Here is an 18,625-nt window from a genome sequence, read left to right as displayed (position 1 = left end):
CTAGCTTCAGCCCTTTCTACTTCACTGAAATAGCCCTCTCCAAAGCCATAGGTGATCTATTCTTAGCTAAATCAAGGGAGCACTTCAATTATTTAATTCTTTTTGATTTACCTGCTGCCTTTGATCATCATGATCATGATTATTTCTACCTCGGGCCTGGACTCTACTAGTTTTTCTCAGGACTTGCTGGCCACTTCTTCAAAGTCTGCTGTGGCAGTTGCTTATTATTTCCTCTCCCACTATCCTGCAACTACTCAGTGATTCTGCAATTATTGTCTCATAAGTTCCCTAGTAAAACAGTGGAACAAATATTGAGAGGAAAAAATTTGCTAAATATCTCTAGGACAGTGAGTAATAAGCAACACTGGTTTGCAAAGAATGTGGTTTTGCTAGAAAATGAAGAATTTTGACAGAATTACAAAATTAATGGAGAAATGTAGATGTCATATAATTGAATTTGAATAAAAAATAGAATAAAAGATATCATGAAATCATACTCAAAACATTAATTCAGATCAATAGGAACACTCAGGCTGAAAGCTGGCTGAAGGATTGTAAACTAATAGTAATAATGATAAACAGCAATGTATCAAGATGGGGAAAGGTATCTAGGGATCTGTGTTGTTTCAGTCATAGTTAAAATCTTCATCAAGAGTTCACAGAAGAACTACAGGGATTGATTTTATGATGCAAGGTTACAAGAGCAAGATAAATTTGCTTGACTAAGCAAAAAGAAAGGGGTATATAATAACTGTAATTGTCTGCTGCTTGTAAAGACCAATGGTGAAATCCTGAAGTTTTGTCATAGACTTCATTTGGGCCAGGATTTCACCCAAAGAGAGAGAAGAGGTTTTTGTGTTAGTATAAGGGATTTAATTAAGACTAATTAAAGAGAAAATGTAGGCTAAATATTAAGGAAAGTTCCAGTTTGGTTATGCAGTAGACTGCCTAGGGAAATAGTCATGAACCTGTCACCTGAAACATTAAAATGTAGTCTGGACAGAACACTAGAAAATGTATGTTTTGGGATGGTCCTGCACTGGGAGATCAGGAGGCTGACCAGAGATCTAATAGGCCCTTCTCTAACATCAGTGATTCAATAGGATCTTTGTGTCAAAATGCCAGGCTTTTGGTGTGTCACAGGCCCTTGAAAATCCAGCCACTCCAGCATGTTTATTGTTGTATTACAAGTTGTTCCAGCTCTAGTATACACCAAGAAACAAATGATACATTTCTACTTGCTTAAGTAAAAAGACAAATAAACTTTTCACTCTCATAAGAAATTAATGACTACCACTAAGGTTGCTTAAAAGGAATCGCTGAAGTGTGGTTGTCCCTATTGTGGCATTGTCACTGTTCATGCAATGTCACAAATTAAAGCAGACATTGAGCAAGTCTTATCCTATAGTGGGCTACAAACTGTTATTTGGCCTGCTGAACTGGAAGCCCAGGTTTCCCTGATAATCCCGCTGGCTCTCTTGCCTCCATTATGACTCACAATAAAGAGTAATGCGGAGGAGGAAGTTACATGCTTTGGCTGCCTGCTGGTCCTTAGGAAGAGGTTACTGGGGGCAATCTATCTAAGCTGAGAAAACTGGAGAGACAGGTAGGGGAATGGATCTTTGGATGGGAGAGGACAAGTGGAAATTGGTAGTAGTGGAGGAGACAGAAAGGACCACGTGGTGGACAAAAAGACAGACAATGGAATTGGAAAATCTAGATGGGAGAGAGAGCAGGACTGAGAAAGGAGAAAAGAAAACAATGTAGGTTAAAATAAGGAAATAATGGCCTTGTTGCTAGTGCATGGCTCAGGAATTAGGAGACCTGCATTCTGTTCTCAGATGACAGATTTGCTATGTGACTTTAGGCAAATCACATAATCTTTTTCTGCATCGATTTCCATATCTGAAAATAGGAATTTTAAATTTTCCCTGTCTCACAAGTAAATGAAAGTCCCTTAAGTACTTTGGGTGGAAGGTGTTTGTGATACTTCTTGGGGCACCTAGGGCTGTGAGTCATCTTGTTACTACCTGCCTCTAGCACAGGAGTTAGCAACCTCTGGCACGCGGCTCACCAGGGTAAGCACCCTGGCGGGCCGGGCCAGTTTGTTTACCTGCCGCGTCCCAAGGTTCGGCTGATTGCAGCTCCCACTGGCCATGGTTCACCACTCCAGGCCAATGGAGTCGGCGGGAAGCCACAGCCAGCACATCCCTCGGCCCACACTGCTTTTCGCAGCCCCCATTGGCCTGAGATGGAACCGCGGCTAGTGGGAGCCGTGATTGGCTGAACCTGCGGATGCCACAGGTAAACAAACTGGCCCGGCCCACCAGGGTGCTCACCCTGATGAGCCGCATGCTAGAGGTTGCCGACCCCTGGTCTAGCGTGAGGGAGACTTGCATGTGCTTAACTGGGTTTTAGCTTGCGAACACAACTAGCCTGTCATACACTCAAGCACTCTTCTTTGGGACTGTTTTTGCTGTGCAGATTGACAATTGTGGCACCTCTGCCCATGATTTTTTTTTAAAAGAATCCCCCTGAGGTACCCAGCCCCTGATCACTGGCTACCTAGAGAAATTCCAGATCCTCTGTTCTCAAAGGAACAGAGTATCACAGTTTACCAGCTCTACCTTAGACCACCACGGCTCTGTTACAAACAGCACTTGAGTTCAGTTACAAATAAAAGGAAATGTATTTAAGAAAGAATAAAAATATTCAAATAAAATGCAGTGTAAGAGATGGGAACAAATGGTTACATCTAAAACAAAATCATAACATGCATTCTAGAGCCTAAATTTAAATAACATATAATCCTCCTGCCTAAAGAAGTTTATTGCACCCAACATTCTTTCCAGCTTTTTCAACCAAGCCTGGCTGAAATTCCTTTTTCATGAAGCAAATGTGCTATCAGTTTACTTCCTAGGGGAAGGCTGAAGGTGTACTTCTGTACCCCTTACTTATACCCCCAAAATTTCATTGTCCTTACATGTAAACAGGGCACTTCCCTGCTGAGTCACTTCTTCCTGTAAATTTTCTCTCTTTGAAGATTTCACAATCCTTTTTTAACATTTGGCTCAGACTGTACATGGATGCCCATTGTGAACCATACAATACATAATTTACATATAAACAGACAAATGGATAATTATTTCTTGCATGAAAGAAAACCTGCTTTTCACTTTTCTGATGACCAGTCCCTGATCACAGACATTATGAACATATTTTTCAATGTATACATGTAACTCCTTACACAATGTCTGTACATACATTTTGAAATAATTATGATGACCAGTGTGACACAGGTTTTCATTAGAGACCTTACATGGCATCCTTTGAGTGAACCCAGGGGATCCCCATACCCTTCACCCTCTGCTAATTGGCATCCAGAGGATCCTTGGTCACAGTGTTATGTAACTCAAAAGTATTATAACTAACTAATTAGTTATTATTAGATAGGGGGAGAGATACTGAACCAGAGGGTGCTTGCTCTCTTGATTCAATCCTGTATAAAATATCACTTAAGAAGCTGCATATGTACCTAGTTAAATAGATATGTAACATGCACAGATGCCAAGTTCTAGGTAAGTCCTACACCATGGAAGTCAATAAGAGTATTGCAGGATTGGACCCCTCATCTTCAGAGATCTGCTTTAGGAAGAAAGAGAATATATTTTAAAGTAGTCCAATGGACTGTTCAGTAGGCTAAGAAAAGGGTTGAAAAGGGTTTCCCCATAAAGATCAAATACTTCTGTAAAATGAATAGCAAGAAAATAAAAGTTAAAGTGAGGCAAAGCAAAACCTCCCTTTTCTTTTCTTTGCTGAAGCCAAATAATACCAGCTCGTGAATAACTATTATTCCATGCAAATTTTTGTCAGAATTTAAAAAAAGGAAAGTGGTATCATTATAGGCAAAACCTATAATAAATAATTGAATCTTGCTAGAACATTCATTTCAATAACATTTGTTCTGTCTCCCCATGAAAGGCATAGTGATTTCCAATGAGCTAATTTTTCTGAAACTTTCTTCAGAAGTGGACTATAATTCAAAGAGAATAAGTCTGCATGGTTCTTTGATATTTTAACCCCTCTATAAATAACTGTACAAGAAGTCTGTTTGAAATCAAAGCTAGCTTTAAGAGAACTCCAGGGAGAGCATAGGGAACAATGCTTCTGCTTTTTCAAAATTGGTTTTGAACCCAGAAATTCCTTACACAATTTGAAAATATTATTGGATTAGAAACAACTAATATATATTGTCATCATATTGTGCAATCATATACATCATGCAACCAGTTCTTAAACTTATGACAGCCGTACTCGCTCTACTAAATTGTGTTAAAGGTTCCATTCATATACTATATTGCTCGGTGCTAAAGGGCAACTCCTTTACCTCAAAAAAAAATTCCAGGATGTTAAACTAATTTTGGCATTGGGAGATGCATTCCTAGCTTCAATATACCTCACTTAATTATGGCCAAAGACCATTCTTTAAGCATGGACAAACAAAAATAACCACTCCACTCCTTCAGATGCTTTTTCTTCATTAAGAAACCAAACAACTAAGGAGGACTCGTTTAACCCAGCAGGATGGATAATATTAACATACTTGAGTAAATTATCAGCCATTACATTTTTTTCTTAATAAGATTTATTTAGACCATACAATTAAATTTTTATGCCTGATACCAAGCATATAAGCAAGTGTACATGAATTTAGGAGACCCCACAAAGTTCCTCATATATATTTTTCTTGAGAATAAGCAATATTGTCTCATTCATATATCAGGCAATTTCCAATTGATTAATTAAAGACTTTAGTCAAGAAGAGGGCTCTAACTGAGGTAAATAATTTTATAGCATTATGTTACTTATGGAGATTGTTTTGATTATCCAGGATCAGAGAACAATAAAACAGGAGAGAGTTGCAGAATTTTTTTAATATTCATGTCACTTAAGGCTACAATTTAGTCACAGAGGTCATGGAATTCATGGAATCTGTGACTTCCAGAAATCTCTGTGACTTCAGCTTGTGGTGGTTGGGAGCTGCAGGGTTCCCTGACACCTACAGGGGCAGGGAGCTACCAGGTACTCTGGCCTCTGGTGGCCCCTGGAGCTCCAAGCTGCCATGGGTGGTGGGGCACCTTGCAGCTCCTGGGTGCCAGGGTACCCCTGAGCTCCCGGCTGCCGTGGGCAGTGGGGACATCCATAGCTGCCAGTGGTGGGGGAATCCCCACAGCTCCCAGCTGCCGCAGGTGGCGGGGAACCCCTAAGCTTGTGGGTGGTGGCGGCGGGCACCCCCAGGCTCCCAGCCACTGCAGGCCCCCAAAGCTGCGGGTGGCAGGGGTATCCCATAGCTCCTGGCCACTGCGGGCTTCGGGGCAGCCTCCGAGCTCTTGGCTGCCATGAGCCTCTGAAGCTGCAGGTGGCGGGGTACCCACATCCCCCAGCAGCTGTAGGTGGTTCCTAGAAGCCGCCCAGGTGCCCCACTTTAGGCAGTGTGGGGACCTGCAGATGCAGATCCCCATTTTGTCATGGATAGTTTTAGTAAAAGTCAGGGACAGGTCATAGCTTCCGTGAATGTTTTTTTTTTTTTGCCCGTGACCTGTCTGTGACTTTTACTAGAAATATCCCTGACAAAGTCTTAACCTTAGACATGATTTATCTTCATTTTAGCAAAGCTTTTGACTCAGTCCCATTTGACATTCTCATAAGCAAACTAACGAAATGTGCTCCAGATGAAATTATTATAAAATAGATGCACAACTGGTTGAAAAACCATACTCAAAAAGTAGTTACCAATGGTTTATTGTCAAACTGGGATGATTTATTTAGTGGTGGTTCTTCAGGAGTCTATCCTGAGTCCATTACTATTCAATATTTTCATACTCAACTTGGATAGTGGAGTGGAGAGTATGATTATATAATTTGCAGATGATGCTAAACTGAGATGGTCAGGATTAGAAATTAGAATGACCTTGACAAATTGGCAAATAGGTCTGAAATCAACAAGATGAAATTCAGTAAATACATATGCAAAGTACTACACTTAGGAAGGAAAAATCAAATTCAGAACTACAAAATGGGGTATAACTGATTAGGCACAAGTACTGCAGAAAAGGATCTGGGATGATAGTGGATCACAAACTGAATATGTGCCAACAATGTGATGCAGCTGTAGAAAAAGCTAATATCATTCTGATGTGTATAAGCAGGAGTGTTGTATACAAGATATAGGAAGTAATTGTCCCGCTCTTCTTGGCACTAGTGATGCTTCAAATGTGTCCAAAGTCAGGCACCACTCTTTAAAAAAGATGTGGACAAATTGGAGAGAATACAGAGGACAGCAAAAAAATGATGAAAGATTTAGAAAATCTGACCTATAAGGAAAGATTTTAAGCAGAGTATGTTTAGTCTTGAGAAAAGAAGACCGAGGGGGGAACCTGATACTAGTTTTAAAATATGTTAAGGGCTGTTACAAGAGGATGGTGCTCAGTTGTTCTCCATGTTCATTGAAGGTAGGACAAGAAGTAATCAGCTTAATTTGCAGCAAGAGAGATTTAGGTTAGATATTAAGAAAAACTTTCTAACTATAAGTATAGTTAAGTACTGGAATAGCCTACCAAGGTTCTATGAAAACTGATTCTATGAAAACTGTCCTATTTACTTTATTCGCTTGAGCTTGTTTTACATTCTGACAAACAAGGAGCTTGTCAACCTTTTTTCTCTTTACATAGCATCTTTCTTTAATTCAGTTTACTCCCTCCTTTCAGCCCCCACCCAGTTTGATCACCATAGGAAGATCATTACATTTTCTTCTGTCCATTACTAACTTTTTGAATAAGCAGTTAGATGCAGTCTGTTTTGTGAATATTTTTTCCAATGTGTTTGTTTAAATATAAGATTTTGTTCTTTGCAATTCACATCTTTTCAACATAGCTGTCCATTTAATTTCATATAGATTCTAGTGTGTCATCTCATGCCAAGTAGTATTCAGTTTCTTTTGCAAAATTATCGGATCGTAGGGCTGTTGTACTACATTTAGTGTTATATTTTCATCTTGTTTGCTGAAACAAGCCAGAAAAAGATCACCATTACAGTATTAGACTGTATAACTTAAGTTGGAAGAGATTTTTATCTCAGCAAATTGTTTTTTGGAGGGGGCTACATAATAAAATAATCACTGGCATTACCAGATAAATCTCGCCATACATCCACTAAAACAAGATCTCCCATTACTTTGTTCACATTAAAGTAATTAATTAAATTTTATTGTCGATACTGACATTATGTATATTTCATCCTCTATGGCCATACTTTTCAATCTTGAGTATCTAAAATTAGACCACTATAATGGGTATGGTGGGTTCTCAGCACTAGGGAAAATCAGACCACTGATTGAGGTGCCCACGTATGGAACTTAAGGCATTCCCTTTGAAAATTTTGGCCATGTTGCTTTTGGCAGAATTTAAAGAAAAACAACAACAACAAAACTCCCCCTGTACAAAACAGCAAATCCAGCATCACATATTCAACAACATTAACTAGCCAAAAGAATAAATTTAACAAAGAAATAATTCACCCTCCCCAATAATACCAACCCTTATCCATCTCCTCCCTGTGCTGATTTGGAGATTCTGTCTATGTATGATTTAGGAATTCTGTTTGATATTGGAGGCTCTTGATGTGTATTTATGTCAGACTGCAAACTCCACTCTGAATGTGGGGTTTGCTGTCTTCTCTGTTGCTCCCTTACTTCCACGCTGCTCTGTAGTTCCGAGGGGTAGTGGCATAGGACTAACAATAGTGGGCGATTAAATCTGGATGGTCCTCTATTGAAAGAGAAATACTCTGTACAAAAGGCTTGCTTTTCCCAGGGGAGAGGTTGCCTGGCAATTAAGTCACATTGGTCTGCTCCTCCTTTTGAGGCTGATCAGGAGGTCATATGACAGGAGAATGGAAGGCTATAATTTAAGGGCAGGAAATGCTCTCCTCAGAGTCTTTGGCTATTTTCATCAGTTCAAGCCAATGGAAACTGCTACTTGCTTGTGCCTTATCTCCTATGTATAGAGTAATAGTGTTAGAAACCTTTTGCTAAGCCTGCGTGCTACCATGTGTCTCTGAAGAGAGAAACTGTAAACCAAAAGGCCCACCCCTTCAATGGGATACTGAGGAATGTGCAACAGCTGATGGGGAGGTTTACACTAATTTCAAGACCTAGGGAATTGGGCTATGGTGTTCATATTTCCAAAAGGGGTGTGAGACACATTGTCAGCATCTGGACTGCATGCCTATAGACCCAAAGACCTATAGACCTAAAATCTGCCCAGCCCCCGTAAGCTAAGGGCATGTGGGATTCATTGTTTGGTTCACCTCAAAGCAGTCTGGTAAGTGTCCAGCATGGGGAACTTGGCTTCTTCAAATTCTGAGCAAAGAGAGCATCATTAATACAACCTGAATACCAGAAGATTAAGGTTATTTAGGACCAAGGTTGAGAATGATTTCCAAAGTTTAGGGGATCTCATAGAAAACACACTGTCAGGAGTGCCCTTCCTTTTACACCAAAGAAGTGACAGCTCAAGCTCCTTTTTTGATTTCATCTATGGCAGAATTATGCAGGGAGAAAGGTGCAATTCTTGTAGGCCGGACCTCAGCCATTTAGGATGGCATTTTTAAAAAATTGCCTACATGACATAGGAGCACAAACCCCACTGGCTTTCAATTTAATTTAGGATTCTAAGGCACTTCTGAAAATCCCACTTGATCAAAATTGGCACATTAAATTCCATTCAGAATCAAAGGGTAGCTAATGCAGATCATAAAGTGCATGTGTGATCACAGAATAATAGAATATCAGGGTTGGAAAGGACCTTGAGAGGTCATCTAGTCCAACCCCAAGAGTCTGGGACTACCGTGGAGGCAGACGCTGGTACAGAAGTCTTCCCCAATAAAACAAGTATACAAGCAGGTGAATCTAATGTTAGCAGTGGGTGTGTAGGCATAACTGAGGGCAGACTTTGACAATAATCTTATTCATTCTGTTATAAATGTTCATTTCTTCCAAATAAAATGTTTACAGTCATGCTGTTTCCACTTCAAACTGGAAGAGGAAAATTCTTATCTCAAGGTTCTTTTTTATTCATCTACTTTGCCCATTACTCCAAACTCCTCTTCAGAGCATCTCTTTTCTTTCTTCAAAAAATTCTTACTGAAGATTCCACTTTTCAGATAATTTCTTCTACCAGATGGCTCAGCCTTTTTTTTTGTGTCCATCTGGGACGTTTTAACCCTCCTTTTATATGTTTGCACAATTCAGAGAGAAATTTATCAGTTAACAAAATAGTTCAATCATTCTTAGAAGATCTTATTTCTTGTGGGTTGAAAAATAATCTCTTCTATATTTGCCATGCTGAGCTAACGTGTCTGGACTTACATGTATGCATGCCAATTGATTTCAGTGGAATTAAACCAGAATGAATTAGAGCTATTATGTCCAACATTCCCAGGGCTATTTTGGTTTAAACTATAGGTGAGTGAACTCACATGAATAAAGTTTTTTTTGTTTTTTTGGGTTTTTTTTTTAATGAAGCTTTTACTCAATCTGCAGCCAGGATTTACAGGCCCTGTGACATGCCATATATGTTTTTGAAGCACCTAGCACATTTTGGATGCTATGAAATAAATAATAATAAATATAACATGTCCTTGGTGGATGCGAAGATCTCATGCGACATCCAAACAGACTTATGTGTACATAAGAACATAAGAACATAAGAAAGGCCGTACCAGGTCAGACCAAAGGTCCATCTAGCCCAGTATCTGTCTACCGACAGTGGCCAATGCCAGGTGCCCCTGAGGGAGTGAATCTAACAGGCAATGATCAAGTGATCTCTCTCCTGCCATCCATCTCCATCCTCTGATGAACAGAGGCTAGGGACACCATTCTTACCCATCCTGGCTAATAGCCATTTATGGACTTAGTCACCATGAATTTATCCAGTCCCCTTTTAAACATTGTTATAGTCCTAGCCTTCACAACCTCCTCAGGTAAGGAGTTCCACAAGTTGACTGTGCGCTGCGTGAAGAAGAACTTCCTTTTATTTGTTTTAAACCTGCTGCCTATTAATTTCATTTGGTGACCCCTAGTTCTTGTATTATGGGAATAAGTAAATAACTTTTCCTTATCCACTTTCTCAACATCACTCATGATTTTATATACCTCTATCATGTCCCCCCTTAGTCTTCTCTTTTCCAAACTGAAGAGTCCTAGCCTCTTTAATCTTTCCTCATATGGGACCCTCTCTAAACCCCTAATCATTTTAGTTGCTCTTTTCTGAACCTTTTCTAGTGCTAGAATATCTTTTTTGAGGTGAGGAGACCACATCTGTACACAGTATTCGAGGTGTGGGCGTACCATGGATTTATATAAGGGCAATAATATATTCTCAGTCTTATTCTCTATCCCCTTTTAATGATTCCTAACATCCTGTTTGCTTTTTTGACCGCCTCTGCACACTGCGTGGACATCTTCAGAGAACTATCCACGATAACTCCAAGATCTTTTTCCTGACTCGTTGTAGCTAAATTAGCCCCCATCATGTTGTATGTATAGTTGGGGTTATTTTTTCCAATGTGCATTACTTTACATTTATCCACATTAAATTTCATTTGCCATTTTGTTACCCAATCACTTAGTTTTGTGAGATCTTTTTGAAGTTCTTCACAGTCTGCTTTGGTCTTAACTATCTTGAGTAGTTTAGTATCATCTGCAAACTTTGCCACCTCACTGTTTACCCCTTTCTCCAGATCATTTATGAATAAATTGAATAGGATTGGTCCCAGGACTGACCCTTGGGGAACACCAACTTCTTTACCATAGTGTAGCACTATGAAGGAGACAGTGGTCATGATACATGTATGTAGGAGGAAAGGGAAGGTAGGAGAAAAATCCTAGAGGCCAAATCTAGGCAGCTAGCTAAGAGACTAAAGGCCAAGATCTCTAGCTTTTTGTGCAGAGCTAGAAATATAAAGGTAATAGGGGATATACCAATCTCCTAGAACTGGAAGGGACCTTGAAAGGTCATTGAGTCCAGCCCCCTGCCTTTACTAGCAGGACCAATTTTTGCCCCAGATCCCTAAGTGGCCCCCTCAAGGATTGAACTCATAACGGGGGGTTTATCAGGACAATGCTCAAACCACTGAGCTATCCCTTCCCCCTAATATAAGCAGACCTGCAGGGTCTCAATGCATGGATAAGATGATGTTGGAGAGAGGAGGGTTTTAGGTTGATTAGGAACTAGGGAACCTTTTGAGAAAGGAGGAGCCTACATGAAGGATGGACTCCACCTAAATTAAAATGGAACCAGACTTCAGGCATGTACAATTGAAAGGGTGGAGGATTTTTTAACCTAAGGGTTGGGGGAAAACAGACGTGTGGGGGAGCACATGGTTCAGGAGGAGACATTAGTTTATTAAAGGAGGAATTTTGTATCCTAATAAAGAGGATAGAAAAGAAGTTGGTAAAGTAAAGGTGAAAGCTAGTGAGGAACAGTCAAACATAAAAGAGTCCCATTTAAATATAATATATGAAGGTAAGCAACTAAATATTGACAAAATATACAAATGCTAGAAGTAAAATACGAAGTGCCTAGAGAATATTAATATAATATATATGTTGCAGAAACTTGGTGGAATGAGGCTAATCAAGGGGACACAGTAATACCAGGATACAAAATATATACGATTGACAGAGTAAGTTATGCTGGTTGGGGAGTGGTGCTATGTGTGAAAGAAAGCATGGAATCAAATAAAGTAAAAATCTGAAATGAATCAAACTGTACCATGAAACCCCTATGGATAGAAATTCCATGCTTTAACAGTAACAGTATACCAGTTGGAATATACTGTTGACCACCCGACCAGGATGATGACAGGGATTGTGAAATGCTTGGGGAGATTAGAGAAGCTAGAAAAGCAGCAAATGCAATGATGGGGGATTTAAACTATCCTTATATTGACTGGATATATGACACCTGAGAAAGGAATGCAAAGATGAAATTTCTAGATGTCATAAATGACTGCTTCATAGATCAGCTAGTCCTGGAACAACAGGAGAGAAGCAGTTCTTGATTTAGTCTAAGTGGAGCAGAGGATCTGGTCCCAGAGGTGAGTATAGCTGAACTGATCAGTAATAGTGACTATAATCTAATTAAATGTAACATTCTTGATGGGTTAAAATGCCAACGAAATCCACCACAGTAGCATTTAACTTCAAAAGAGGACTACAGAAAAATGAGAAAGCTAAAATAGAAATTAAAAGAAACAGGCACAAGGGTGAAACGCCTACAAACTGCATGGCAACTATTTAAAAACATCATAATAGAGGCACAAACTAAATGTATACCTCAAATTTAAAAAAAAATTAAGAGTACCAAAAAATGCCACAATGGGAAACAGCAAAGTTGTGGGTTCCAGGAAAAGCTGCTTCAAAAAGCAGTCATTTATAGTATCTTGAAATTTTATCTCTGCATCCCTTCCTGAGGTAACATATACCCAGTCTATATCAGGATAGTTGAAATCCCCCATTATTATTGTATTTTATGCCTTTGTAGCCTCTCTAATCTCCTTGAGCATTTCACTTTCACAGTTACCATCCAGATGACTGGTAGTATATTCCTACTGCTGTACTCTTATTGGTCATGTAAGGATATTCCATTCATAGAGATTCTATGGTACAGTTTGAGTCTGTGACCGGAGTCCCAGGTGGGACTATGCTGAGATTGTTCAGTTGGGGCAAACTGCAAAGAATGGGGCAGACAATAACTAGTGGTTATTCTAATACTTAGATTCACCAAGCCAGCAACAAAACAGCATCTACAATACCTTACTGGTTACCCAGAAGCCAGAAATACAGTTCCCTTAAAGCAACCAAGCCTTGGGCTTCCACCCAGACAGCCAAGTTAAATATGACGAGGTTTACTAAAAATCTTGTTCATCATATAAAAAGTTCCACCAATCCCAAAGGATCAGACACATTACCAACCAGCCTAATGACTATTTTAGATCTTACCCAAATACATGCTTACTGGCAATTCTTATTAATTAAACTAAAATGTATTAAAAGAGAGAGAGTATTGGTTAAAAGATCATTATTCATACAGATATGAATAAAGTTCTTAGGTCAGCTTCATAGTAGAGATGATGAACTTTAGAGTTGCAAAGAGCCTTTTCCAGTATCAGTTCATTATAGTCCAATGTCCAATATCAGGGTGATCCCTATTGGAACTGGAGACCTCAGTCTTGTGATTCAAACTTCCCCCGATGAAGCTTAAGCAAATATGGGATGAAAGTATCAGGGCTCTAGCGTTCTTTTCATAGTTATCTAGCAGCTTCTTGACAGTGTGCAGTCCTTGGGTGAAAAATAGCCAATTATCTTAGCTTTTTGAAGTAGAACCCCTATGTCCCAAGCATCACTGGTAATTAGCTACTGGATTAACATAAGGCAACTGCCCATGTTCAGCTATTTACAAACTTCAAAGAGAAATAAGAATGATGATATTACTACATTCACAGTTTAACTAAATGTTAACATCTCCTTTTGATCTCTGAATGAACAGAATACAGTGACAAACAGGAACCATTTGGCTATATTGTCAACCTCTAACAATATATATGTAAACCCACAAAACCCACAATCATTATCTTCTAATATGTCTCTAAAGGTTGAATCTGGGTCAGTTAGTCTGCTAGTTGTGTAACCCTTTCTGGCCCTGTGTCACAGAGTGATTTAACATATTTACTTTAATTGAATCTATTCTGATGATAACTCTCTTTCCATTCCACTGGTATCTCTGGAGGATGTTAAACAGAAGTTATTAAAGTTTGACATATTCAGCTTAGAATATCCAAATAACTTGCACCCAAGAATTTTAAAAGAAGTAGCTGAGGAGCTAACTGGACCATTAATGTTGAATTTCAATAAATCTTGGAGCATGGGGAAAGTTCCAGAAGACTGGAAGAAAGCTATTGTTCTCACGATTTTCAAAAAGGATAAAGGGGATGACCTGGGCCTGCCAGCCTACATCAATATGGGCAAGATAATGGAGTGGCTTATACAGGCCTTGATTAATGAAGAATTAAAGGAGACTAATGTAATTAATGCAAATCAAGATGGGTTTATGGAAAATGGATCCTGTCAAACTAAGTTGATATCTTTTTGTGATGAGATTACAAGTTTGTTTGATAAATGTAATAGACTTGAACTTCTGTAAGGTGGTTGACTTGGTGCTGCACCACAGTTTGATTACAAAATTAGAAATATATAAAATGAACATAACACACTTAAATGGATTAAAAACTGGCTAACTGATAGGTCTCACTATGTAACTGTAAATGGGGAATTGTCATTGAGCAGGTGTGTTCTAATGGGGTCCTGCAGGAATTGGTTCTTTAATGTTTTAATTAATGACCTAGAAGAAAATATAAAATCATCACTGATAAATTTTGCAGATAACACAAAAATTGGGGAAGTGGTAAATAATGAAAAGGACAGGCCACTGATTCAGGGTGATCTGGATTGCTTGCTAAACTGGGTGCAAGCAAACAATACACATTTTAATGTGGCTCAATATAAATATATACATCTGGGAACAAAGAATGTAGGCCATACTAACAGGATGGCAGTCTCTACCTGGGAAGCAGTGACTCTGAAAAAGATTTGGGGACTATGGTAGAAAATCAGTTGAACATGAGCTCCCATGACCTGTGGCCAGTAGAGCTAATGTGATCCTGGCATGCATAAATGGGAGTCTCCAGTAGGAGCAGTGAGGTTATTTTACCTTTGTTTGGCACTGATGCATTTGCTACTGGAATACTGTGTCCAGTTCTGGTGGCCACAATTCAAGAAGGATGTTGAAAATTGGAGAGGGTTCATGGAAGAGAATGATCAAAGGATTAGAAAATGTGCCTTATAATGATAGACTCAAGGAGAAAAATCAATTTATCATAACAAAGAGAAGGTTAATGGGTGACTTTATTACAATGTATAAGTATCTACATAGGGAACAAAAATTTAATAATGGGCTTTTTAACCTAGCAGAGAAACATGATCCAATGGCTGAAGCTGAACCTAGACAAATTTAAACTGGAAATAAGGCTTACATTTTTAATAGTGAGAGTAATTAACCATTGGAACAATTTAGCATGGGTGGTGGTGGATTCTCTATCACTGAGAATTTTTAAATCAAGATTGGATGTTTTTCTAAAAGATATACTCTAGGAATTATTTTGGTGAAGTTCTGTGATATGTGTTATACAGGAGCTGAGACTAGAATCATCACAGTGTTCCCTTCTGACCTTGGAATCTATGAATGTACCTAAGTGATTTAGGAGCATAAGTCATATTGCCTTTCAATGGGCTTTATGCTCCAAAGTCACTTTGTCACTTTTGAAACTTCCAGACATTTAAAAAACAGGATCTGGGGTATGGATATATTGATTTAGTTGGCTCTTCTGAAGTGCTAACAGCCTATTTTTCAGTTTGTTTCTGTCCTAATTGAAATGCAGGTCACTGTGGGCACAGTGGAAAAGAAATCTGTTACGTATTTGGAAAAAGACACACATACACACACATTGCATGTGCTCATCTTTTGATCTCGTCTTCAAAACCCTTTTAGACTCATGTGAATGTGTTTATAGCTGAATAGCCCTGAAATGTTATGTTGCTGATGCAGATTGACCTCCATAAACAGCATGTCTTCTATACCAAGATCCATTTTTACCACTTGTTTACTGCTCCTTTGAGATGATTTTTACTGTGGTTCCCAACTCTGGGGATTTCTGTTGAGAGCCTGTTTGTAGAATGCATACCACATTTTATCTTTCAAGACTTTCTGGCTCTGATTACTAATATTACTTTTAAAGATGATTTACTGAAGGCTACAGCTGTGCTAACTGGTTTGACAAAAAATGCCAAGAAGTCTCTGAATAGGGGTTACCCAGCTGCTGAATTGTGAGTCAGTGCCTCTTTGGTTTACAATGGTTAATGTAAAATACATATCAGCTAAAGAGAAATGTTATTTGCTGCAATAAAACAGAGAGAAAGCACATTTCCTGACAGAAAAGTAATTCATGAATCACTGCTGTACATTTTGTTACAAGATGTTCAGTTGGATACACCTTAGCTCTACTAGGTCTAAATAAAAATACACAATCACCTTTCCCACAACATTTTAATTTCAGATCCCCTCCTCAGTGGTCATGACTGCTGTCTTCTCCCCCAGGAATAACACCTCTTTCAAATGCAGAGTCTTGGGTGTCAAAGGCCTGACCTGAAATATTTGGATGCTTTCAAGCTCCTTTAATATTTTTAAAGGCAGATTAAATCATATATCTAAAAAACTACTTCGTAAAAGATAATTAGTTTAAAAAACACCTATTGTAATGGCACAGGCATGATTCAGTCCCACTGACACTGCACTGCTGTGATGTGGCAAAGTAGCAAAAATAAGGGATTGGTGTTACATCTTTCCTTGGATTGTTCTGTGCCCAATAGCAGGTCTCTTAATGTTTCCATTACAGACCCCTATTTTTAGAAGTTAATAGCTTGGCTATCACAATTTGCTTCAGGCTGAAGCTGGCATACAAAGTCTCAGTCGGGGAGCGCATTTAGAGGAATAGAAGATTACCCATTTCAGATCCTTTTTTGGCTGTCATAAAGTCTACAAATATACTCTTTTTCAAAAATTACATTTGCCACCTGATTGATCTATATAATATGATCTATTCTCTTGTTACTGCACTTGACCAATAGAAAGCCCTGTAAAAGAGCACAAATATTTTTCAGTCATGTAAAATAATTTTGTTTATGGTCATATGTGTGCATGTGCATATGAACAACTGTATATATCTGTTTTAGGATTTATGCCAGACTCTACGTAGCAAGGATTAGGAGGAGATAGTCACAGGTCAAAATATACCACAGTATTGCCAACCCCAAATGTTCAAAAATCATGAGTCAGGCTCACCAAAAATCATGCGATTGGCTTTAAAATAATGAGGTTATATAAAAATAATAGCTTGTGTGTTCTTTTTATTTGCCTTCTGCTTCTTGAGCCTTTAGGGTGCACTGGGTCATATTTTGAAGCTTTCTCCACAGCCACAAGGGCTAGAAACTTACTTTTTCTTTAAAAATGAAGGCTGAAATCATCACAAATCCACTGGACTCCAGGAGCTGGGGCTTCAAGGAAAACAATAATTATCATGAGACCCATGACAAAATCATGAGCATTGGCAACACTGACACATCTGCCTACTCTCAGTTCTTGTCCCTTCCTCAAAAGCATCTAGTGCTGTCCACTATTGGAGACTGAACTAGAGGGTATAACGCTTTCTCAAGGTGCCCAGGACTGCGCATCATTTTGCTATCTCCCTGTCTTCAGCAAGAGGAAGACTTGCTTGTGCTTAACTGGGTATCAGTTCCCAGAGCTCACCAGTCTGTTAGCCACCCAAACAAACTCTCAGGGCTCTGCCAGCCCTTATTTTGCCTAACAATAGGCGCACCTTACCTCTGGAACACCCTTGAAGTGTTCCCCTGCAGTGTCTAACACTTAACCACTGAGCATGCACAGAAATTCCCAAGTTTCTTATCCACAAGGGCACAGTATACACACAGGTTGACTAGCACAACTCAGGATCAGGACCTTTATAACATTACAGCACTGAAATATAGTTATAGTGAAAACAATCATAAATTTATTATCAAAAGATACAGATTTAAAAGATTGAGTAAGAATAATGAAAATAAATGCTTACATATATAACAAACAGGATAACGCACTTCTTAAAATCTAAACTTAACTGTAACAGGCTAACATCCTCATCTCAAGTAGTATCTCACCTAAACCAATCCTCCAGCATTACCAACCAACAGGGGTAGGAAGTTTCATGAATGCAAAAAGTGCTGTCCTTTTTGCTCCCTCAGTGATGGGCAACAAAATGTCATTTTGTGTCTCCTTAGATTACCCAGAATTCATTGTTTTGCCCCAAGAGTCAGGATGACCCCAATGGTTCCTTTCCTAGTGTGCTGGCTCCAGGTTGTCTTCACATACCCATGTTGACTCTGTATGCAGAACAGGCTTCCATTGTGTTGATTTACAATGCACAATCTATGCGTGAACCTAGGCAGCCAGGTGAGTATATATCCCTTTGCCTGGCAAAACCTGTTTGTCAACCCTGCCTGGGACAGGGACTCTAAAATGTATTTTCAGTATACACAACTCCTTAAATATCATCTGTATGTATGTCTTGCAATGATTATGATGATCCGCGTGACATAAGTTTTATTAGACATTTCACGCAACCCTTTTTGGATAAATACTATGACTGCAATGTCATAGGAGTAGTGAATTTGTCACACCTGCTAGAAGTTGTTGTTAAAGAACAGTAAACCCTTTGCCAGTTGGTACAGAGAGGTTCTTAGGGTTACAGAGGGACCATGGGTCTGATCCACTGTGGAAGTTGCGATGTTTCATAGGGCTTAATCCTGCAGAACTTACTCATGCAATGGCCAGTTAATGGGTGTTTTACAAGAGTGAGGGGAGAAGGATTGCACCACTGTGGCCCCAGGAATAGA

The 18,625-nt window shown here is 39.1% G+C and overlaps 1 long non-coding RNA gene across 1 annotated transcript in view; it reads left to right on the top strand.

Annotated features, from left to right (window-relative positions):
- LOC120386570 overlaps window positions 1–18,088 on the top strand; it is a 28,576-nt gene extending 10,488 nt beyond the window's left edge. The window contains exon 3 of the long non-coding RNA XR_005589785.1: window positions 18,011–18,088. This is a non-coding gene — a long non-coding RNA (uncharacterized LOC120386570). The remainder of the gene's footprint in view (window positions 1–18,010) is intronic.
- Window positions 18,089–18,625: the final 537 nt, after the last annotated feature.

Source organism: Mauremys reevesii, linkage group 1, assembly GCF_016161935.1.
Source record: "Mauremys reevesii isolate NIE-2019 linkage group 1, ASM1616193v1, whole genome shotgun sequence".
Classification (NCBI taxonomy): Eukaryota; Metazoa; Chordata; order Testudines; family Geoemydidae; genus Mauremys; species Mauremys reevesii.
Note: the sequence above shows the minus strand (reverse complement) of the source record. Positions and strands in the feature narration are given on the sequence as shown.